The 26068-nt window shown below is 21.6% G+C and overlaps 1 protein-coding gene across 4 annotated transcripts in view; it reads left to right on the forward strand.

Moving 5' to 3' along the window:
* The window catches only part of LOC129610057 (carnitine O-palmitoyltransferase 1, liver isoform), a 38114-nt gene that overhangs the window by 902 nt on the left and 11144 nt on the right, over positions 1-26068 (forward strand). For 2 of the 4 annotated variants that reach the window (XM_055522377.1, XM_055522380.1), the window contains exon 1: positions 22519-22725. The exons of 1 other annotated variant lie outside the window; for it this stretch is intronic. The gene's annotated coding sequence lies outside the window, so the exon portion shown is untranslated. Of the gene's footprint in view, positions 1-22518; positions 22726-26068 lie in introns of those variants that run through there. One more of the 4 variants, XM_055522379.1, reaches the window with a different exon arrangement.

Here is a 26068-nt window from a genome sequence, read left to right on the forward strand (position 1 = left end):
TATTGTTATCATCTAAAACTTTTAATAAGGAATAAAAATTAAGTTCGTTTTTTTTTTTTTGGAAACTTATCTGAAAACCACAAAATCACTTTGGCCCTGTAAAAACTAGTTTTTTTTTTCATAATCTGTTTATCCGCAACACACTTGTATGCACATCAAATTGATAAATTATAATATTGAGAAATAACAAAATTTATACAAAATCTATGTCATAATGAAATTTAGTCGCTTGAAATTTCCTGCTAGCAACTTTCATTACCTAGGTTTCAAGAAATAGCTGACCAAGTAAATTACCTGCATTCACAAATGGCATAATATCAGAATAATATAAGAATATTATTTTTCGATCTAAAATACTATAAATTTCAAATTAATAATAAATTATTAAAAAACAAAATTACTGTTTAATGAATGTCTTTAATTATCTTCCATAGTAAGTAAATTGCTTTTTGGCGGTAATAAAAACATAATAATTTAAAATAAATTCAATATTTATAAGAATAAGTATCTAGCATATGCATTTTAGTATTAATGCAGGAGAGAGCATAATTCTATATAAATACTTGTATACTTAAATATTTAGAATTACATATACAAGATTATATAACTCATAATATACAGAGTAAATTTATTTATTTTGCATTCTATTTTAGGTCAAAGAACTTATTTTCTGTTCGTTTCTAAAAATAAATCGTTTTATTCTTTTACTCGTATCATACTAAATATGAATATGCTAAATTATTATTCATTATAATCATTATTCACATGAATTGCATTAAAATATAAAAAGCACAAAGAAAAAATATGAAAATAATTATAAATAAATAAAATATAAATAAAATTTGAATTTCTAATATTTTTTTTTATTAAAATTTTCTTTTTAAAATCTAGACAAAATCAAAACTTTTACAATATTTTCTAAAACACTGAAATCAAAATTTAAAAAATTCTCATGAAAAATGAATAAATTAATCTGAAATATTCGATTAATAAATTAATTTATGTTTTAATTTAATAAAATATGAAAAAATTTTGTTTTCATTTACAAGTACCTACTGTTTAATTAATTCAAAATTAAAAATTGATTAATTTAATTTCGGCCATATAATTTAATATAAAATAAGGTTTAGATTGTAATTATGCCCTAAGTACGGTATTGCTGTCCATATTTTAGATACTTAAGAACCATATTTTATTCTAAAATTTTTAGAAGGTTGGACAACACTGCCCTATATTGCTTCAAACTTAATATTAGCTCATATTTTTTTTAGTAATAGTAAATAAAAACTTTCGTGATTTAGCAACTTCTAACTATAATAATTACTTAAGTATTACTTGAGTATTAATTAGTATGTGTACCTTACCTACTTACTTATCTTTGTTACACTGTTTTAAAAATTATATGAATCTATTTTTTAATTACATTTTTTTTTTCAGCATTTCTTTAAGATTTCATAGATTATTTAGTAATTATGTAACACATTATATCGTAGATAAAAATCGTAGCCTTCATTAAATCTCTTACTCTATTATCAGGGTCTTTTTTTTTTATTTTTAAATAGTAATTAATTATTAGTAGCTATAGGTATTATTATTTAAAAAAGAAATTTGAAAAAATTTTATAAAATAAACCTTGTAAATAATGCAATAAATGTATAACATAAAAATATCAAAATACACAAATACTTAATAGAAGAAATAACTGTTATTACGAGCCTCTATAGCTCTTAAAATGTTAGTTATAAAAATGGTAAATAAATATTTCGTACCTATAGAGAAAAAATAAAAAGGAATAAAAATAAAGTAGGTTAAAATTTGAAAGTTTTGGTAATCATGAAATTGGAAGGCAAATATATATATATATATATACGTTACAAATTGCATATAGGTAGATGAGTAGTGGGAGTTAAATAAATTTTAACATGATATTTTTTATACTTATGCATATATATGTAATAATGTGCGTACAATTGTTGATTATAAATATAGGTAATATTAAATAACATTATTTGCTGTTCAAGGTAGTTGTAATAAAACAGAAATAAGAAATTTTTTTTCTTTATTGAAACCACAAAAAAGAAAAGCTTATAAAGTAATTTATTTTTTTTTAGCATTTGTTTGTACAAATATTTTATTATATATTAACAAATTCCATTTATTCAATATTTTTACATTTCGCTTATAGTTTATTAATACAATTTTAGTTTGAATTGGTTATAAAAATGAATGTAAACAATTTTATTTACTCTTATTTCAAATTTATTTAAAAATTTATTTAAAGAAAATAAAAATTCTTTTTGAATAAAATGAAAATATATAATTAATATTATTAATTTAATCAATGTTTACTTAATTAAAATTAGTATATTAAAATTTTTACATATTTGGTTTTAATTTAAATTTTGTATGTACACTTGTATAATTTGTGTACTTATATATGTATATAATAATTAAAATAAATAAAACAATTGAATTCGAATAATTATTTAACTTCAATTGAGCATTGTAATATTTAATTGAGGACTTTCAAATAGCCTCTTTTAATATATACTTAATCTTCAAAAACTATTAAAGACAATTATTGTTATTTTTTTTTTAAATATTTTACAAATATATAAAGAAGCCGTGATTAAATGAAACCCGAAAATACATTATTAAATAGTTTATTTTTTTAATTTTAGTAAACTAAATATTTTATATAATTAGAATTATAAATGAATGTTAAAGTTATTAAAAATATGGAAAGAGAAAGATAGAATAATACAAAAGATATATGATACAGATAGAATAAAAGAGAGTGATAGAATAAATGATAGCGCCTGCTTTAGAATAAATGATAGCGACTGAGAAAGATAGAATAAGTATAGCGAGTGCTTTCTTCAGGATTCACCCTAATTATAAATAAAATAAGGTATTTAATTCCAAAAATATCTAAAAGAAAATTAAAAGCAAAATATTGTTCTAGAAAAGATTTTTTTTTTAATAAAAATGCATTTCATAATAAAAATTAACTTAAGCATCATATGGTTTCCTGTCAGTTTAGTCTATTAAATATAATTTAGATTTATATAGGATGAAATATTTAAGAATTATCAATTTAATATAATTCTACATATGGAACTAAAGGGTTAATATTCTATTTTGCCCCCTAAATTTCATAATAAGGGTTATTACAAGTAATTCTTACATTGAATTAAATTTTGTAATCAAAGTGAATTGAAAACCTTATAGTGATTAAAAAAAAAATAATTACGCTACATAACTATTTACGTAATTAATTAATAATTTAATTATCTATTTATTATTTATTTTTTTTTTTAACATAATATATAATTAAGTCCTTAAAAATGATTGACATATTATTATGAAAAAGACCATGTAATATGATTAAATATTAATTTTAAAAACTTTCATCAATAATATAAAACTTTTATTATTTAAATAATTTTTATTTTCTAATTCATTTAAATTGATAATGAAACGAGATATGATTATTTTTATTTAATTACAGCGATTATATTATATTTATATACGTATACGTGTAAAGTAATCTATACGGAGTAGAAAAAATAAAGCGGGAATGAAGCATTTTGTGAAGAAATGTGATTTACAAAATCAATTCTCCATCTCTTGTGTAGTGCATATAATTATTAAAATAATATTTCTGAAATAGAAATTAACACTTTTTGAGTGTTTTAATTGAATTTCCGAAAAAAAAATTAGGTCACAATAGATGTAAATCTTAATTTAGATGAAAAATTGAACGAAATTAACGAAATTCAGATAATTAGTTTCAGAAATCAAAGGTGAAGTGGTTGTTAGATTGAAAACGAAAGAATTGTTTAAGTTCTTGGACTTTTAAAAAATGTATCACATTCTATTCCTAATTTTTTGCAGCAATTCACAATGATATTCACAATAAAAGGGAAGATCCCATTTGGTTTAATTTTTAAGTATGTACAATACAAATTTATCACCCAAAATTTTACCCAAAAAAGTTTTTATAAAAAATTTTTTTAACTAAATCAATTTAAAAACAACTATAACTACTTATTGTAGTTTTTTATTTTCGGTCAAAGTCCTATTTATTTTATTTTTTATTATAAAATTTGTGGTCGGATTGTAAATTTTGATTAAAATGCTTAAAATAAATATAAAGATGCTTTAAATTTAACAAATACTTATAAACATTAAAATTTTTGACTTCATATTCAAAATTAAACTTTGAAAAATTTTAGTTTTTTTTAATTTTTTTTTCTTGACTTTTGGAATATGTCATGTTATAGAAATTCAAAAAAGAAGAACACTTGTTATTATCACTAATTTAATGAAAAAAGTGTGATAATAGGCAGCAAGAGAAAATAAAAAACTAGTTTGAATAAGAAAGAATAATAGTTTTTAAAGTAGCACTTTTCCCTAAGCGCAAGTGAAAATACTCTTTTAAAAAAATAATTGTTTATTAAAATTATTATATAATTTTACCGTTAGTTTTTTGTTCCAAATATGGAAAATTTGAAGCGATTGCGATTTCCGGAAAATAAGAAACCGATTTTAAATTTAAAATTTAAAACTTTATTAATTTTGAGAGATGGTAAGTGGTAACTTACAAAAAGAGAAAGGAGAGGAAAAAATTTTGTTTTGAGAAAATTTAATTGTCTGTCTATGCTGTTTTCCAATAGATGGAGCATTGCTGAATAAAATAATATGTTTATGACTAAGACACAAAAAATGTAATTTTTGCATTTAGAGACATCGTAACGTTTCAAGGAAGGAAAGTTTTTAATTTTTATTTTTTTTCTTCAGGAATAGGTTAAAAAAAAATCACTTTTTTTTTTAAAAAAGGATGTAAAACAGAATCACAACTGGACAGACGTCTGAACGGAGACAATGAAAGCAATGAATCACTATTTTTTCATTTGACTGAAAAAGTGCTTATAATAAAAAAGTTAAAAAAAAAATACTTAATAATCGATTAAATTTTGTTTTTTTTTTTCTAATTTTTTTTTTTTTTTTATAAATGCGTAAATCTTCTAAATAAAAAGAATTTAATATATTTATAGTACTTAAGTACATATATTAGCATATATCTGTGTATATACATATGGTTGTATAAACTATATAGAGCAGAAAAAAATAATCTAAATTTAGCCCCTTATAAATTCTGTTTTCAGTGTATTTAGTTACGTATGTACTCGTATTTACATATATCAATTGTTTGTTATTGTATTTTCGTTGTACATAAGAAAAAAAATTCCTTATGTACTAATAAATTTGTGTATATCGCAGATGTACCTAAAAGAACCCAAAAACATGTTTTCTTTTAATTTATAAAAAAAAATATTCAGTACATTATTATATACTTGATCCGATTCCAATAGAACCTGACCTACTTAACGGAGTAAGATAATAAAATAAATGGCGAATAAATAAATTATCAAAATGCTTTAAAGCTTATCAAAAAAGAGAAGAAAAGTACGAATTTTTTTTTTTCGGTGTATATGAAGCTTTCTTATGGGCACACTTATAAAAATATCTTATACTGATTTCTTTTCTTATATTAATGATTTTGATTGTATTGTTATCATTTAAGTTACTATTTTAATTCTTATAATTAAGAATTGACAAAAAAAATTTAGTTTTATTTTAGAATCACATTATTGTTATATAATACATGTACATATATGTATACGAGTATGTAATTCGAAATAAAAATAATTTGATATCTTATCTTTGCCATAAAACAATTAATTCCAACCTTTATCTACGTCTGTCTAAAGTTAAGAAAAAGATATTTAAGTATATGATAAAAATTTTGGCGATATCTTTATAGTGATGCGTTCTTATTCTTATATCCTATAGTGAAGCAACTATTTAAAGGTTGAAACGATTAAGATATCTTTAGCTGATGGAGAAAAGTAAGCATAAAATTAATTAATAGCATACAATTTTTAATTTTCCAACTGTTTAATTGCTTATTAGTATTCAATAGTTTTATATTAAAGCACGCTTACAAGTAAGGTATCAAACAGTTTGTAATTTTTTACGAACTGATTGTAATTTTTAGTGAATGCAATCGATTTGAATTGACGCAATAATTTAGTTGTGATTAAGGTGATTTTACAATCAAGCAGTAATTGCAAAACTAAACATTGTATGTCTGCCTAAGCCCTTAAAAAAATTAATTATCAATATTATAGTAGAATCTTTATAATTCGAATTAATTTTTACTAAGCTGAATTTTGGACTTGTTTTACAGTTTCAGTATAATTTTTTGCTTCGATTTCGACTCATTTAATATGACACTATTTCATTATACCTACGATATTAAGAACCTGAAAGTGATCAACACTTTAGTTCAAAATTTTAATATTTTAGTTTTAAATTAAAATTAATTAAAATATATTTTTTAATTGAAATCACAAAAAAAAAAAAGAAAAATTCATAAACTTTTATAAAAAGTTCATAAACTTGTCGATTGTGTTTTTTTGTTTAATTATAACTATAATATTTGTATGCATGTATGTATAAATTTTGTTTATCATTTGTATGATAATAAAATCGGCAATTTTTCTTTTTTCAATAAATAGGCGTACCATAAACATTCTTTCATATAAGTACATAATTATGTAAATAAATGTTTGTGTGTAAGTTTAATATTATGCCTATGTGCCCGTTTAAAAATTATTATAAAATCTACGCAGTGTTTTTCTTTTATTTTATTTTACTATATTTACAAGTTTCCATATGAAAATCGTATTGTAAGTATAAGAAAGCTTTTGAAATTTTATCATTAGTATATATATCTACATATGTATATATACATATAAATATCTACTATATTTATGTACCATAAATTTTGTAGTAAATAAATGCGTGTGCCAAAACACGTTGGTCGATATTATAAAATTTTTTGTGTATATACTTAGGTACTAAAAAAAAATAAATAAAATTTTAAAAATTCTAAAAAATAATTACGAAAGAATTTTCTTTTGTGATACTGCAAAATATTTATTTTTATTGTTTAAACTTAATCACTTCTTGTATTTTAGTAATATATTCGTACATATGTATGTATAGATATTATTTACATAAATATTATTTACAAAATTACCTATCCCAATAATTTGTTATTTTCCTTAATGAATTTTTAAGTTCATATATTGTTCATAATCTTCACAATTACCATATTTTTTTTTAAATATTGTTGTACTTGCTACGTATTCTTAATTTTTTTGAAAAAGTCACGTACTTATTTATTAAAATAAATCAAAATAAATTAAAATTTGTAATAAGTATATTCTTATTTAAGAGTAAGAATTTTAAATTATGCTTACATAATCAATTCACTTAAACTAGACACTCATTAAAAATTTTTGTTTTGCTTAAGGTTTGAGTTCGTTATTTTCTTAATATAAAATTTTGTGACGTCATAATTTTACTTTTACATTTTGTCATTACTTTCTATTGCTCTGCTATTACATTTTACATTATGTAGATGAGATTGAAGGCTCCGTATAGAATCGGGAAAAATCAAAGGTAACAACACTGAACGTCATACAGAACGTGTAAATAATTAAAAATACTACAAATATGATTCTTTTAATATTGTTCAAACACTTTTTTACTCAATTGAATTAGAAATTCACTCGAAAATCAAATACTTAATCGAGTCATACTTTGTTTGATGTCAACATACACTGCGTGGCGCTTTAGATAATATGATTTTTCTTTTTATTAAGAATTTCTTGACAACTTGCTCGTCTCACGTGCAATTTATAGAAATATGACAATAATGGCTTGGCAATAGTAACCGAAAATTGATTTTTAATTATTTCAAAAATTATTTTTAAATTTATATTTAATGAACTAGATATTTTAACTAATTTAAAAATGACTTTGAAATAAAGCTAAAAATAAAAAAAATCTTCAAAAATTAGTGAAAGTGTATAATGACATAAATACATAATATAAAAATAGAGAGATATAAAAATACATGAGCGCATATATCAGTAGCGAGCCTCTTTACAAAAACATATGTATTTACAATTTTTATACGAAAAAGAAAAAAACAAATACATACACATGATTATTATTATAATCGTAAAATATATACGCATTACATACATACAAATTGTATTAAAAATAAATAGATATGTAAGTGTGTAATATATGTATATACAAAATAGCATTAAAAATATAAAAAAAAGGAGGCTCGTCTATACATTCAGAATATTGTAAAATTATGAATACATAGGGTAAATATGTACTTACATATGCATATAAATAGCTCTTATAGAAAATAATGGCAGTAATAGTACACAAAGAATTACATTTACAAAACTATAGTGATATAAATTACAAAATACAATTGCGTGTATGTACCTACCTATGTGCATAAAAATAACATTTCACTGTTACTCCATATTTGATTATTTGATTTTAATTTACATACCAAGCCTAACATTTTCGAATGCAACAGATTCTGAATGATTTTGAATTGCTAGCATAACAGTATATTTTTGAATAAATCAATATTAATCATGTCTATTTTGTATCATCTAGTGGCAACACATGACAAAGTTGTGCTTTTCTACGAAAAATTTCCTAACTCATCATTTTTTTTAGAAAAACCTGATTTAAAAATTCGTTGTCTATGCATAACAATTCAAGTTTTCATAACGTTGAAATATTCCTTTTATTAAGTTTTGTCTAATTGTAAAATTATAATTTAGACTAAGTTTTAGAAACCTAACAATTGCTCTCCTGCAAAATTTTTAAAATGAGACTTAGGAATGCTTATGATTTGTAAGGCGACGTTAAAATTCTCTCATTATTCGTAAATATTGTACGAGCATCTCAAATTCCTGGCATTTTGGTATACATACAAAACATAAGCGGATTTTAAAGAAAGGTAAAGGTACAACTTTTTTATTGATTGAGAAATTGCGTCAACTAGTGAACAACAATTTTTGAATGAATTAAGTAAATTGCAAAAAAGAAAACCAAAATCTTTACTAATAAATTTCATGACTTTTTTTCTCTTCTCTCAATTTATTTCATTATTTACTAGTTTCTCTTGAACGTATGCGTACAATGGTATGCCACTAAGCGCTTGTTAGTAGTAAATTTTATTTTATTAACAAGCGACAAATAAAAGCAGCAACGGCTTACCAAAATATCATTAAATTTTTCAATAAAATTGCATTTACTTGCTTTTTCTTAATTTTAAACCAAATTTAATGCAACGTGGCTACATTAAATGCGCTTTTTAGTATTTCATTATTGCTTTTTTTTTTATAAGACTACAGATACTCAAACATACAACAATTTTGAACTATTTTTAATATAAAAAAAATAAAACTGTGTACATACATAAGTCGTTTTTCATTTCTTTTGAGTTCTTTTTTTTTTTTGAAGGTATTCGAAATAAATGCAAAGAAGAATACTAAAAAGAATTTAATTCAAAGATAGACTCATTTTATATTTTGCCGCAATTTTTTCATTTAAAAAAATACATTGAAATCAACAAATATGTAAATAATATTCACTTACATTCAATGATCTTTCACTATTATGTGGAATAGACTTACGTATTATGTATATTATGTATATATGTATATATTTACTCAGATAAACTGCCGTAAAAAATTTATATTTTCGTACTCATCTTGTTGCATTATAGCCTACAAAACGAACGCACACTTTTACAAATATATACACATATAAGTACATATACATATAAATGTATAAAAATCATTATACCTAAACATTAGTGCATTGATAAATAAATTTTATATACAAAGTGCATCTACTGTAATGTGAAATCCAAACGTGAGATACATGAGATATGTACATCACCCACAAAGTGACTCAGCGTAAGTATATAGCCAACTAAAAAATTTCTAATATTTAGATTTACTAGTATAGTAGAACTAGATCACATTTGCGGTGAACCGTTTTGTTGTAATATTTGTTTTTATCGTAAATAAGATTATTAAGGTAAATAATAAAACAAAAATAAATTTTCACTCATTTCACATAGCCAAACACATCAGTACATTTCAAAATAACTTCGTCTCAATTATTAGACTATCTCTAATATATCTAACAATTATTAGACTATTAGGTAATATGGTAGAATGAAAATATTACACCTAATTTGGTAATTCTATACAAATAGTGCATACTCGTATGTTGGAAATTGGCGAATAATTCTTTAATAAAAATTTTAAATTACAATTAATAAATTCGGGACATCTTGTATTCATTGTGCCATTTATTAACTATAACAGCATTGGATTCTTTTATTTTTTCAACCATATTTTTTTTTATCTTCTTGTTGAATTAATATATAAAAAGCATGTGAAAAAAAGGTACAAAGTCCAAGTTTTATTTTTACACACGTTCATAATAGCATACAATCTGGCTTTTGTTTGTTTTTAATTTTTTTTTTTTTTTTTCGCCAACAGGTTAAATAAGATAACCAACCACTTTTGAATTAAATAAGAAAAATTCAAGTAATTTCAAGATGTTTCTTTTTTTATGTATAATTTTTTTATGATAACGAAACCATAACCTCAGAATTTAATGTACACGTGTATATTTATTTGACACAAAAATCTATATATTTAAGTATTTAAGTTTAAAATTCAATTAATTTTATTTAAATAAGCATTAATTTTATGGACTTAATTAGGATTAAACTATTGGATGGGGTCAATCTGATTTACCCGTACAATATGAACTTGTCATGCTACCGCAAAATAAAAAAAATTTGCAACATTAGTTTGTGTTGTTATTAAAATGTTAGTTACCTATTATACATGGGGGAGACCAAGTTGATGGCCGACCTCCTCACGGAGCATTGCGGGGTGGGTTAACATTTGCACAAATTGGGACAATCTGTGGATCATTTGTGCAGATTTTTCTGTGGGAAAGATGAGACAGGTGAGAATGTTCACCGCTCTTGTGAGTCAGTGTAGCCAGAAGGCGATTGATTCACTTGGGGAGATATGTTATTGCGTCCTCGAACCTGTAGAACGTGAAGTTTGGACGAACCTATAACTACGAGAGGATTATAGGCCTAGCTGGTGCTTTATAAACGCCATTTATTGTGAAGTTAACAAAACCAAAAAAAAAATTTTGTATTTTTATAAAATTTTCCATTTTATATAACAGTTATAATTAATGACGATATCATTAAAATATTTTTGCACAAAATTTTATTTGTGCAAAACGTAAATTTTGAAGTCACGAAATCATGAGTTGTGATTTCTTTTTTTTTCGTAATAAAAATATTAATAAAAATGTAATATGTTTTAATTTTATAATTAGATTTTGTCTAAACCACATACGTGTAATAGCTCTTACAGGCATGTGAAATTTATATATTTCAATTAGCGACATATTTAATTTGCACCTGTTCCCTTTCATAAACAATAGCAAACCGGAAAATATAAATAAATTAATATTTAATTTATTGGAAATGTCCTTATTGCAAATAAATACCATAAAAGGTTATCACACTTATATCATCAGTTTATGAATTAGTTCCGTGAATTTATTACTCCATACATATTTATATTATCGTATTTAAATGTAATGTACACCAAAGCAGCATTCAATACAATTCATTTTCACTTACATTTTTAATTTATTGCAAACCGCTTATCGAATTATAAAAATATAATATTTGATCTTTATGAGTCATTTGCGAATAATTTTAAATCGTTAATGTTATACTTTATATAGTCGAAAATTAATCTCTAATATACTATAGTATGAAAAATACAGTTTGTAAAGGACTTTCGTAAGAAATATAACAGTTCAAATTCACTGTTTATTTACCAGATTCATTATACAAATTATTCCAATGGTCATATTCCAATTTACTCCAAGAATATAAAATATACAGATGATCATGTCGGTGTTAAAATTATCCGCATTAAAAATTTATTCCTCATTCTTATTTTACTTATCAATGATTTTTTAATAAATATAGTATACTCACCTATATACTAGACAAGAAAAATTATATTCAACACAAGCCTGATAAGATAATTTTAATATTTTTTTATTAGTTTTTCATTTAAATAAATACAATAACTCACCATACTTTTTTCTTATCATATTATTCGTTTTAGTTCATTGTTCTTGTTCTATAACAATCACGCCTCCAGAAATCATTCTATTTTTTTATAAAATATAACATAGAATTAAGAATCAATTATATGTTATGTACATGGGTACATACATACAATATTTAAGTTTTTAAAATATTGAATTGTTGTTAAGGGTAAAAATAATACCTAAATTAGAAGTTATAGGTTATGTATAACAATTCGAAATCAAAAAAAACTATTGTAATTTTTTTGATGATAATGGAATGTCAAATCGAAATCGATTGTGAATGATGATTTTTTTTTTTTAATTTTTACAAATAATTTTAACTTTTTTTGAAGTGATAATTTTTTTTTTAAAATGTTAATTTTGCAAATATTTCGAAATATAACAGCACTTAAAAAGGTGTGAAGTGGAGTATAAGAGAAAATTGGTGATATGTAATTGTATAACATAAAGGAATAATAATCTTGCATATTTACGGGCATAAATTATTCTTTTTTTTTCAAAATGTCTTTTTTTCATAATGAGTGCATTTCAATTTAATTCATTTAATTGTTTTTAATTATTTAAAAATTCAATAATCTAGGTATATATGTATGTATGAACATACAGTGTATATCGTATTTTCTATTCATTATCAATGATTATAAATGTAAAAATATTATTTTCTTACGTATTTGTCTAAATAATCTCATATTTTTTTTTGCAAATAATATTAATTTTGAGACTTCAAATTCGAATTACAATATATGAACGTACTTCAATATCCAATTCCCCCCACCTATTTCCCGTATTATATGTTTTCCTTTATATAGACAGGTATATAATTAAAATTTCGAAATTTATCATTATTTAATTTAAAACCAGGCTGTACTGAGATAATTTTATCTCAGTACAGCCTGGTTTTACTTCTATATAACCTTATCGTATTCTCAATTCAAAATATTTTGAATAATTAAAAGTACTTACCACTTACTTATGTATATACATACATACAAATAAATTTATGTGTGTAAGGTATAACAATAAAAAAAATTATGTATGGATGTATGTATATACATATGTATGTATATCTTTGGTATCCCATTCCATATCAACTATAATATTTTTTTTAATTTTATCTTCAAATATTTCATTGGGTTTCTTGACCTTAAACAGCGTTAATTTATTTATAAACTTTCAAAATATTATGAATTTTCAGTTATTACTTAAGTACATACATGAATGTATTTACATACATACATACATACATACATATATGACGTTCGTTGTTTTGTTTTATCATTTTAATTTCTCTTATACTTTTAAAAACCAAAAAAAATTTTTAATAAAAAAGTCAACAACATTATTTTTCAATGTCAATTTGAACTAGAAATCAAATCGGATTTAAATTTGTTTTTCTTTAATGCTGAATGCATTATTGTTTTATTTTTTAATATTTTTTTTTCGTTTTATTTATTGGTTGTCTTTTATGTAAATATTTTTGATGTAAATATGTATGTATAAAAGTCCAATACCATCTTGCAAAATTCAAGCAAAAAATAATGAAACAATATGGAAAAACAAAAAATGCTTATGTACAAATTATTTTTTTTTTTTTATTTTTCTCTTATATTTCCAAAAATAATTATAAATATACAAAATATAATAATGTGAATAAAAAATCATAAAGAAGTAAAAACAACAACCAAAAAAAAAAAAAAATATAATATACAAAATTTCAAGGTCACACAATGCAATCAACAATCAACTGCTGCCTGCATAAATAATCAACCTACAAAAATAAGAATGTACAAAAAAATAAAATCAAAATATAACCTCAGTTACTTAAAAATCTAAAAACCAAAAAAAAAAAAGATGTGTATGTAAATTGAAACAAAAAAAAAAAAAATAAAGAAAAAACAGAGAGCACACGTTTTTCTTTAAAATAATGAACTGTGGCTCAAAAATGAAGTTGTGGGTCGATTTACATGTATGCATGCAGTAAGTACGTTTCTTACGTATATTGTGGTACTTTGAAATTTTTTATTTTATTGTAATATTATAATGTGTATGAATGCTTGTAATAATTTAGAACTCATGATAAAGTATTAAAATTTCGCTGTGTAGCTAGCAGATAGTTATTTAGATACCTCCACGAACTTATCTGTACGAAATGAAGTCAGAAACAAAAGTATAACATTTTATTCAACCCATTTTTACAAATTTGTACAAAAGAAGCCCGAATATCTAATAGGTCTAAATGTCGAATGGCTACGGGTTCTTTGTTAATTACATTGCATTTTTAAAATGTTTTGTCAAAAGAAAAAATAAATAAATAATAATCACCCCTCACCATAAATAGGCAATTTTTTGGAATGTATTTCGATCAAGTTACATATTGAACATATGTATGTACATAAAATTTTATTACATAACAATTTTTTATGTGTACATATTATTTTGTTTATATATACATACATTCATTAATAAATTACACATAATTTTATTTAATTATAAAAAAAAAATCGAAATCCAATTTTTTTTTATTTAAAATATTGTATTTGCGAACTCTATTTGGGTTTTACTGTACTGCAACTATGTCAAAAAAAATTAATCTATGAAAATATTTCAATTACATATTCATGTTCACAGTTATATTATTTTATAAAATACGGTATATGCATTTTCATTGATAATACCTACTTAATTCTGTATGGTGAATTTTCAAATTTTGAAAATTATAAGTTGAAATGGGCTTGTCTACACACCATATTTGTGTATTCAACATATTATTTATACATATAAATATGTATTTCAAAATATATATAAATTTGTGTTTGACAATATGTACATAAATTATCGAAATTGAACTAAAATTTACCATCCAAATCATTTGAAAATTTACTGCTTCGTATAAGCAGGTTGAAAGCCTGACTATCTAAATTTGGTATAAGCAAGTTGAAAGTCTATAAAAACAAGATAATCTGTAAGAAATGACAACACATGGTAGATAAAATGTTTGGAAATTGTACAACTTAAACTAGAGAAACGTAAAATCAGATTTACTAATTATTAGATAATTAAAATGATTATACAAGGGGGTTTCTTTTAATTTAATTTAATCAACATTTCTAACAATACACACTGAAATACAAAATGATAGTAGAACTGAAATAATTTTAAATTAATATGAAAGCTTTGTTTAAAAACCGTGTAGACTCATACTAACTGAAAATGTAAATAAGTAACATAAATTTTATATACTTAAACTTAATAAGACTTGCTTTTTTTCAAAACTTTTACTTTAAAAGCAGTCTTTTCACGTTTTATATGGTCACATCTTATATTTCTTTAATGAAATTCTTTAAAATTTTAGGTATTAAAAAACAAAAAGTGGTTTGCATTGGACTTTGTACTGAAAAAAAAGGTTGTTTTTTTTAGGTTTGTTTTTTCGTTTACTTTTTGAAAGATTCGTACATAGAGACACAAGCCAAAAATTGAAAAGTAAAAGTGAATCAAAAATTTTTGGTTAAAATTTTTAAATTAAAATTCATAATAAATTTTATTTATTTTGTCTTGTTTTTTTTTTTTAAGATTTCGAAACTTTGGAATCTTGAACATTTTCCAATTAAGGTAAACAAATAACTAAAGCAATAATTTAGGTTTCGTCTATGTCATATTAATGGCTATTGTTTACAAATTTTATAAACCACTAATACTTACGTATGTAAATATATGTATAGTTAGTTAAATTTAAAAAAAAAAAATGGTTTTAATAATTTTTATTAAAATTTGTCATTTTAATTGATTTTCATTAACCATCTTTTGAAAGCAATGTAATTAAACAATTAAATTTATATTCATGTGGGTACGTTTGTATTGTGTGATACGATATACATATGTATGCATATTTAGCATATTTACCTATGACTTTCACTTTCTATATTTAGAAATAAAATATATGAATGTATACAAAACCGCATTAAATGTCAAATTTATAAAATATTTGCGGGATAATTAAAAAAAAAAATAAAGTTGTAATTTCTATATTACGTTATTTTAATTTATGTAAAAAACTGATAGGATATAAAACATTGTCTGTCTGGAATATAATATTCATATGGGACTCTGTCAGGGACACTATGAAACAAAATCGGAAAAAAATAATATCTAGCTTTTTTATGTAGTATAAATTTCTAATAATCTATAATATTAATAAATGTTTAAGGGTTATAAATTTGCATTTATTATATATTTTACAAAAATATCAAACATTTACATATGAAATTTGTATTTATTATTAACACTTTATCGACCGGTAGCCTATTTATCGGCTTTTCGATTCTTTACGCTCATCGACCGGTAGCCTATTAATCGGCTTTTAACAAAAAGAATAAGCACAGCACAATGCATAGTGAAAATTTAGCCGGTACTGGTAGTAAATTAGGGCGCGACTTATCCGGTACTTACTGAGTGGCAGCCTCAACCGCAACCGGTCGATAAAGTGTTAATATAGTATCGCACATTATAAAAAACAGAAAAATTCAATTAATGTTCTCTAAACACTTTAATTCAAAACTTACCAAATTCTTTTTATCTTCGCTATTATTTTTACTATAAATATTTGCAATTAGAATTTTATTACATATTTTTTTACTTATGTATTTATTTCATTTATGCATTATGTGTGCACATAAGTACATGCTTACGTACATATACATAAGTATGTACATACAACAAACCTACTACATTGGCGTCTTGTAACTTGCCAAAAGTTTATTTTTATTTTCCTGTCGAATTTTGCCTACATTAATTATAAACTATTAAAGACAAGTACATAACCTCAAAGTTTTTAAAATAAAAATTAAAATTTTTTTCATATTGTCTTTCTATTTTTGTTTCCTTTTCGTTTTATTTTTTTTATTAAAATTTAATAATATTATAAACGATTAGTTTTTTTAAGCCACAAGTCTGCCATAAAGTCGTTGTTTGTTTTTTGGTCTATGTGCATATACTCAGTATTATTAAAAGCTTTTGTCCTACTTTTAGTTGCGCGAAAGAATTCCATTATAAATTTGTTGTATTTTTTATTTTTTGTGCATATTTATATCACAATATATTATTAGTGAGTGTTATATTATATATGTATATATGTAAATAGTTGGAACAAAATAGTTAGAAGACACGTTGCTATTTAATAATAATATACTAGCAAAATATTTATTGGTTTTTGCATAACAAAGGAAAAACAAAAATTTTAAAGTTGAACCAATAAATTTAATATCAAATTTTTCTTAGGAATAGATTCTAGTGAAAAAGCTATTATCATTATTTTAAACCGATTTTTCGTTAATCTCCGGAAAATTGCACAAGTCTCCAACTCGGAAAGTTGAATGAGTTTGAAATTTTTACATTTCATAAATATCGAAATTTAAATCCTCAAAAATTAATTACATTTTGTAGACAATAGATGTAAAATTCGTCAATGGCAATTAATTGAATGCTAAATTCTAAAAGCATATACAATAAAGGTGATGAATTTAAAGTTTCAACGGCAACTCTTTATTAGAGTAGCTTAATAATTTTTCAATAACTTCTGTAATGCATACACTTTTTTTCTGACATTATAAAATTAAATTCAGTGTAGTAAAGTACTTTAAGAATCTCTTAAGTTTGTGTATGAGTGCCTATTTTTTACGGATATATGTATGTACTTATAATAAAAATCTTGTACGGAAATAATAATAATATGCAAATTTAAATATACATATGTGAGTGCTTGTTTAGTTATATACATATATTGTATTTTAAGATGTTTTAAAATGATCAAGCGCAGCCAATATATTTAGATAAATGCACACGATATACATACCATACATACCAGTAATTTTTGTAAAATAAATTTAAAATTTTAATTTAAAGCTTAATATTTAATATACAAAATTTCTTGTATGATTGTACATACTACATATATATGTAAGTGCTATATATACACGGTACACCTTGTTTGCATAATCAGACACAATGCAAAATTAATTTTTTCAGGGTTGTTTTTGTTCTGTTGCACTTTTGATTTATTATTTTTAATTATAATATACATATGTATATACTAATTTATGTACTTATATACAATTGTTTAATAATTTCATTAATAAATGTGTAGCAATAATTTTAAAAATGCCTGAAACAGTTTAAAACTCTACATATTTACAAGCAATACTAACGCATTAATTATTATTTGAAATTGATTTGTTTGATCAAATATTGGAAGCTTGACAGAAATTTTATTACATACTGTATTTTATTTTTTTTCCACATTTTGACATTAAAAGAACCGATAACTGACCTAATTGAAAAAAGCAATTAATACTACATTCTATACCACAAATATAAGTGGCGTAAAAATCGCTAATAAATTTTAAATGTGGTTTTTAATACTAATTTTGTCGCAACGTAAAATATTTTTATTAAAAAATTTTAAGAATTTCTTTGATAACAATTAAAATGGCATTATTTTACGTTATTCAAATTGGCAATATCAACATTATAAATGAATATTATCAGGGTTCAATATTCATGCATTATAAAATAAAAAGTGAATGAACGCGAATGGAATGGAATGAATGAATCAATGAATGAATGAATGAATATATAAAATTCACTTATTTTTTAATATAAATGAATTTCCTAACCGTTTTATTTTTAACGAGATTTCTTGTAGTTTTTCAATAAAAATTAACGTATAAGAGCTGAAACAGAAATTTTTTAGTAAAATTCTTTAAATTTAGTATAATACCAATTAAGCTTGGTATTTTTCATTTCTTTTATACTCGTAATTATTATTGAATATCGTATTTATAGAATAATGCAATTGTAAAGTAATTATTAAAAATATTCTTGAATTTTTTATATTTTGAATAGGTTCATTCAGAAATACGTAAAAAATTAAACGAAACAATTTATAAGTGAAATTTTCAAGCTCTAAACTCAAAACAATTAATACTTAAAAATCAAAAATTTAAATCAACTTTTCGTATTAAACCTTCATAGTAAATTTGTAAAACCATATTGAACCCGATACTCTGAATACCAAAATTTTGTATACATATATGTTCGTAATTTTGTAAATATGTAATATGTAGTTTATTATATTGCATTTCTTTTTATGTATAACTACTTATATTCAAAAATATATTATAGACAATTAAAAATTTGTAATACACATCTAATATTAAATCAATAAAGATAAGCCAAATATAATCTTAATAAGCTCAATACTTTGTTACAATTAAGAATGTACATGATAATTGTTTTTTTTTTTTATATAATTTTTGATAATTTTGATTAAATTTTTTTTTTTTGGGGGGAAAAATTATAATGAAAATTTTTTTGCGACATAATCTCAAAAGTTGTCTAATCGTGTTAAATACTTCATAATCAAAAAAGTTCATAACCGATAAGATTTAAGAGTTCTTCATTTAATTATAACACAATGAATTAAATATACATATATGTATAAATATGTATGTGTACATGTATACAACAAGTATACATACACATATACCTATATGATATAATGATATCAAAATTCCTGTTAAAAGCAGTTCCAATTTTCCTATTAAAAAATATAAGATTAGAAAAATTGCATATTTTTCAAATTTAATCAAAAATTTTGTAGACAATGCGTCACATACTTATTAATAATAAAATATAACATTGTCTTGTATGACAATAATTTTTAATGGTATAAGCAATTTATTCCTAAAGGATTTTAAATTTTTTCATATACATAAGTAGATTGCACATTTAGACTTAATACATAATATAAGTAGAGGGAGATGATAAGGTCTAATGATATTGATTATAAAAATTTATTAATTCCTCTTTTTTGTTTTTAATATAAGTAATTTTTTGCTTATCACTTTTTAAATATTGCCGTTATTGTTATAATTTATTAAAAATTTTTATATTTTTTCATTGACGTCATTTGTCTGTTCTGATTTTCATTTCTGCTTTGTATATTATTTATTTGATATATTATTTTTATTTTTAAATATTATTTTGAATACTATCATGTATTTATTTTAAACAAAATAGAATTTATGATTTGAATTTAATGAAAATTTTATTTTAAATGAAAAATTTTTTTAAATAAAATTTCATGTTCTTAAGAATTAATTTTTGTTCATAATTAATTTCATATTTATCGTAACTTTTAAAATATTCATCAACGAAATAAATAATTTTAATAAATTCTTTTGATTTTAATTAATTTATCTATTTACATGTATATATGTATATAAATAAATGTATGTATATGTATTCTAGGGCCTAGGCTACATCATAACATGTAAAAATATTTACAGTAAAAAAAAAACACAAAGTTTTAAAATAATAAGAATAAGTAAACAAATAATTTGTTGAACAATTTAAATAATTGGTACTCTACTATTTCTAGCCTTTACTTTTATATATAATCTAATGTATTTATTATAAGTTTAAATAAGAATTTAGATTGTGTTATGAAAACAATTCCATGTGATATAATAAACAAATATAAATATGTATGTAAGTATATGTACAATTGTGTAACATCATAATATTTACATATTTATGTATGTATGTATGTATATAAAATATTTTACTTATTTATATATATGAAATAAGTGAAAAGCTTTTATTTAAAAAGTTTCTTCAATTTTTCCATTCATTAGTTTTAAATATAAACTTGTTCAAGTCTACACTACCATAGGATAAGAAAGTGTCAATGAAAAATTTCTTTGTTCTATAAAAATAAAAAATTGAATGAAAATTTTTTATGAAATTACTTAAATAATTTTTTTTTTAAAAACTAAATGTGATATAATTAATTTTATTTTAATATACGAATTTTATTCTTAATATTTAAAAAGTCAAAATTTCTTTAAAAGTTCCAAGCTAATAAAGAAAATTTAATAAGCCAATGAGCAATTTTGAGACTCTTGTCTGATATAAAATCTAATATAACTGTAAAATTATTAAGAAAAATCATTTTCGAAATACGAAATTTTAAATTTTAAATTGCAGATTGCAAATCCAGTATTGTTTTAAGAATATCTCAAAAGTCTTAATGATATTAGCAAATTTTCAATGCTAAAAAACAAATAATTTTTATTTACAAAAATTTTTTTTTTTAACTGTTTACTTATTAAAAATCCTGTTATTTATTCTTCTTTAATTTAGAAAAAAAAAATATTTTTTTATTTTTTAATAGTTTTGTTTCCGGAAAAATATTCAAATTTATGTATTTTATATAAAACTTAAAAATTATTCACAAAAAATTTTACTACAACCATACATACATAAACAAAACTAATTTTTTCTAAAGCAAAGGTTACTTTACCGCTGACTATCTAATTAACTGAATTATTTAATTTTTACAGTAATAAATTTTAAAGAAATGTTGTACCTACATACATAATTTTTTGTTTTAATTTAAAGCATTTAAGAAAAAAATTTTGTACTTGTAAAAAATTAATATGTATAACGGTTTAATTCTAACTGTTATAAAATTTTCATAATTATTATGATATTAGCAAATAAAAACAAATCTGCACCTGTTAAACTGTGCAGTGTTAAATTTTGCAAAAAAAAGAAGTACACATTTTATTTAAATAGCAATATATTAACATACGCATGTACTTACATTCATACATACATACATACATATGTATGTATCATTGTGAATTTAATAATTTTTTGCAAAAACTAGCTTTACTAATTTATTGGAGAAAAAAAAAAACGAGAATCCAAAAGTCAAATAGCGTTTTTTTTTTCACTTTCTTGTTTTATAAAATTCAAAAACTGTAAAATTTCGAACAATTTTACATACATACATTTATAATGTACAATACATACTTTTAACATTTACTTATTTAAAAATAGTGTACTCAAAATATAACTAGAAAAAAACTATAACAAAAAAACAAAATAAAAAAAACACAATTAATTTTTGTAGACTCTCTTGTTTATTTGGACTTTGAACTAGTATTATTAGTTTTTTTTTTATTTACACATTTTAAATATGTATTTTTTTTTTTCTTCTTATTTTATAACAGAAATTATTATTAGTATACATGTTTTATATAAAAACCTACATACATATTTTGTATGTATTTGTATTGTGTATTTACTGAATACTAAGAAAATTATAATTTTAGGTGTTGCCTACCTACCTATACTTATATGTAGAAAAACGAAAATAATGAACATAATTGAAAAAGCTTTGCCATGCTATTAAAAAATCTTTGCGAGAATTTTTATTTTTTCTTTTATGTTTTTCTTATTTTTAATTTTTAAATTCGTTTGGTTTATATTTTTTTAAAATATATTTTTTTTTATCATTTTAAATGTTGTATTCAACGGTGGTGGTGTTGAATCAAAAAAAACGCGATTTTTCTATTTTTTTTTCGTTTCTGTTTTGTGTATAATACGGGAAAATCAAATAAAAGCTAATTAAATATTTTGTTGTGTATAAAAATTTTATTTTACATATAATTTATTTTTAAAAACATTTTTGCCTATTTCTAAATATTGTTCCGAGGGTCAAGATACTTTATTATAAAAATATTCTATTCGTAGGTACATAAATTTTTTTGTTTTCATTTTTTTTTTTCTGTTTTAATAAGTTTTTTGGTTTTTGCAAAAAAAGAAAGGTGTAGCTATAAAATAATATAAAATAAAAAAATTAAAATTTTGTAAGAAATTTGAAGAAATAGAATAAAAAATATTAATTCTAAAAAATTAAATAATTTTGTATGACAAAATAAACTCATATTTAGTAAAAAAATTTAATGTATGTATGCCAGTCACATAAACTGTATATAGAATACGTAATTAATAGATATACAAGCGGAGGTACAGACGTATATGTGTGTATAGACGAATTAGACTGTACTCAGCAAATTATAGTCTTTAAAAATAATTTAAATAAAAATATTGTGTTAAAAAATATTAGAAAAATTTACAAAACGTAAATATTTTATTCCATTAAAAAAAATATTGAAGTTTAATACTATCATTATGCATGTTGACAAGAGAATGACGTAAAGCTACTTAGAAAAAGTATGTATACATGAGCATATATGTGTATGAACATATGAATTGTAGTAATGAATATGATAAATATGAAAAAATTTACGCAAAAAAAAAAGCAAATACTTTTCAGCTTTTAATAAGTTTTCCCCCCACATTTGAAAGAAAAAAAGAATGTGCAACAGATTTCTTTTGCATACAGTCATACATACATACGTGCATATATAAATATTTAAATACTCATCCCAATAATATGCATATCGTAAATTAATATATACATACATGCTTACAATTTATTTACGAATGTGTGTATGTAAATAATTATAATATTTAAGAAATAACCGTACATAACCGTAAATTTGCAAAATAACATTTTTAATTTTTTCGATATTATTACGACAATTTTATATTATTTTATTTTAATATTTCCGGAATAAAAAATAAAATACATTATTGTTTTTTTTAACTGTATATATACACAAATACAAGTAAGAATTTATGTATGTATCGTATGTAAATAAAATACAATAATTTACGTTCAAGGTCAATATTGTGTATAGTACGTTATTTACATACATAATATATTATATACAATATTATGAAGCATAGATACTTACTTACAATGTAACTAATAAAAAACAATAATAAACAGTAAAGCAAAAAAAAAAAAAAGAAATTATTGTAAACAAACTTAAAAAGATTCAATTTTAAAAAAAATAAAATAAAAAAATTATAACTACAATAATAAATATTATTATTTATATTTAATAATTATTTCTGTTTTTTAAAACTTAAAAGATTAAAATTCCTACTTATTCATAAATTTAATTGTAAACATTTTTAATAATGCGATAATAATACGGTAAACACAAATAATAATAATAAAAATGATAATGGTTACATAATAATTTATTAAATTAAAAACATAATACTTAAGTGGAAAAAAAATAAATATTTTGGATATAAACATTTATTTAAAGATAAAATTTCCAACTTCTACTTTTGTATTAAATAAATCTCTTCAAAAAATTCAAGAAAAAATAAATAAACAACAATGATTTTTATTTAAAAAATTATTTATTTTACTTAATTCTAAAAAATATGATATGTTAGTTAAATAAAAAACAAAATTATAATAATTATACTTGTTATAAATTATCATTCTAATTATAAACTATACTGGTAATTTAGTTATAATTAAAATTGTTTAAAATAATATTTAGAAGAAAAATAGAAAGTGTTACAATAATTTATTTTACTAATTGGGATTCTAGTACCTATGCATTCTAAAATTATAGACTGTGTATGAATGCAATAATTTCTTCAATTTAACTATATATTCAATCATATAATTATATTTTAATTATTGTCTGCATAATAATTAATAAAGTCATAATAATTTAGTGTTATTCATTCAGAAAAAAAAAATTATATTTGTCCATTGTAATTTTAATTAAATTTTCATTAAATTTCAATTATGCATAAATTACATATTGGAAATAATTTAAGAAATTTTGGAAATATGAAGAAAAATATTCTGAATTAATAACTATTGTAAATACTTCACAAAAATATCGAAATTATTATTAATTTAAATTAATGATAACAGAGATTTGAAAGAAGAAAAATAATAATGAATTAATATTCTTGCTATAATTCAGAATTAATTAATAATAAAATCAATTTGATATTCAAATGAATTTATAAGAAAACAAAATTATAAAAAGGGAAAAATGCCTGGGTTGATTTATTATTGTTTATATAAAAGATTTATTAAAATTAAAGCAAATTATTTATTGTTAAAATTAATGTTACATGTAATTCAATTCAATTAAAATTCATTAAAAAAAATTGAATTACATGTAATATTATTAATTAATTACAATGAAATCTGTTGTTGTCGAATCTGCAAAATCTACTACAACGAGTTTCTGCCTATTGGTAACACAAAAATTTTTATAATATTGAGAGTTGTAATTCAGAGAGTCTTTAAAACATAGAGATAAAATTATAATAACTTTTTTGCTTCATTATCAAATTAAATATTGTTCTCTGCAGATTTTGTATATACATATATGAGATTTTCATTTAAAGAGATTCAACTGTATATGCACATGAATGTGTAGAAATGAATGTATTTTAACTATGTAATTTTATATACCTATGTAATAATATTTTTTTGTTAGAATAATTAAAAAATTATTTTGTAAAATTACTTAATAAAATATCTTAACAAAATTACTTAATAAATACATGAAGGAGGGCTCCCTTCTTGTATTTATTAAGTAATAAATACATGATTGGGCCAATAAAAAAGCACAATAATAAATTGTTAAGGTTATTGGGAACTATAATTATCATAATAGATCTCAAAGTCTAATTACCGCTCATTATTATTAAAAATTAAATAATATACAAGTTTTAAATTACTTTAATTCACATTTTAATTTTATTAATTTTTAATAAATTTTTTTTCAAAACATATTAAAATTATATAATTATGTAATTAATTTCCTGTTCTATGCATAAAAAAGAAAGGAAAAGAATTATCATAAATAAATAACTTGTTTGCTATTTTAAAAGTCCACGTTTATTAAAAATTATTAATATTCTTAAAAATAAATAGATATACATACATACATATAAGTATATAAGAACCGGAACCGGTTAAAATTCTAATTAATTAAATAAACAAAAAATATATGTATATGTGTGTGTGTATTATTAAAGCTTCACTCTACTTTTCTATAATTTAAATAGTTGGCATTTTATCTAATGTTTATTTATTAAAAATTATTGCGTTCTAAAATCAATAACTTGAATTTACTTCAATTAAAATATGTATAATAAATATAATAGATATAAACAACATTATGTACATATGTATGTT

This window comes from Condylostylus longicornis, unplaced genomic scaffold, assembly GCF_029603195.1.
Source record: "Condylostylus longicornis isolate FDR11 unplaced genomic scaffold, ASM2960319v2 ptg000043l, whole genome shotgun sequence".
NCBI classification, from domain to species: Eukaryota; Metazoa; Arthropoda; class Insecta; order Diptera; family Dolichopodidae; genus Condylostylus; species Condylostylus longicornis.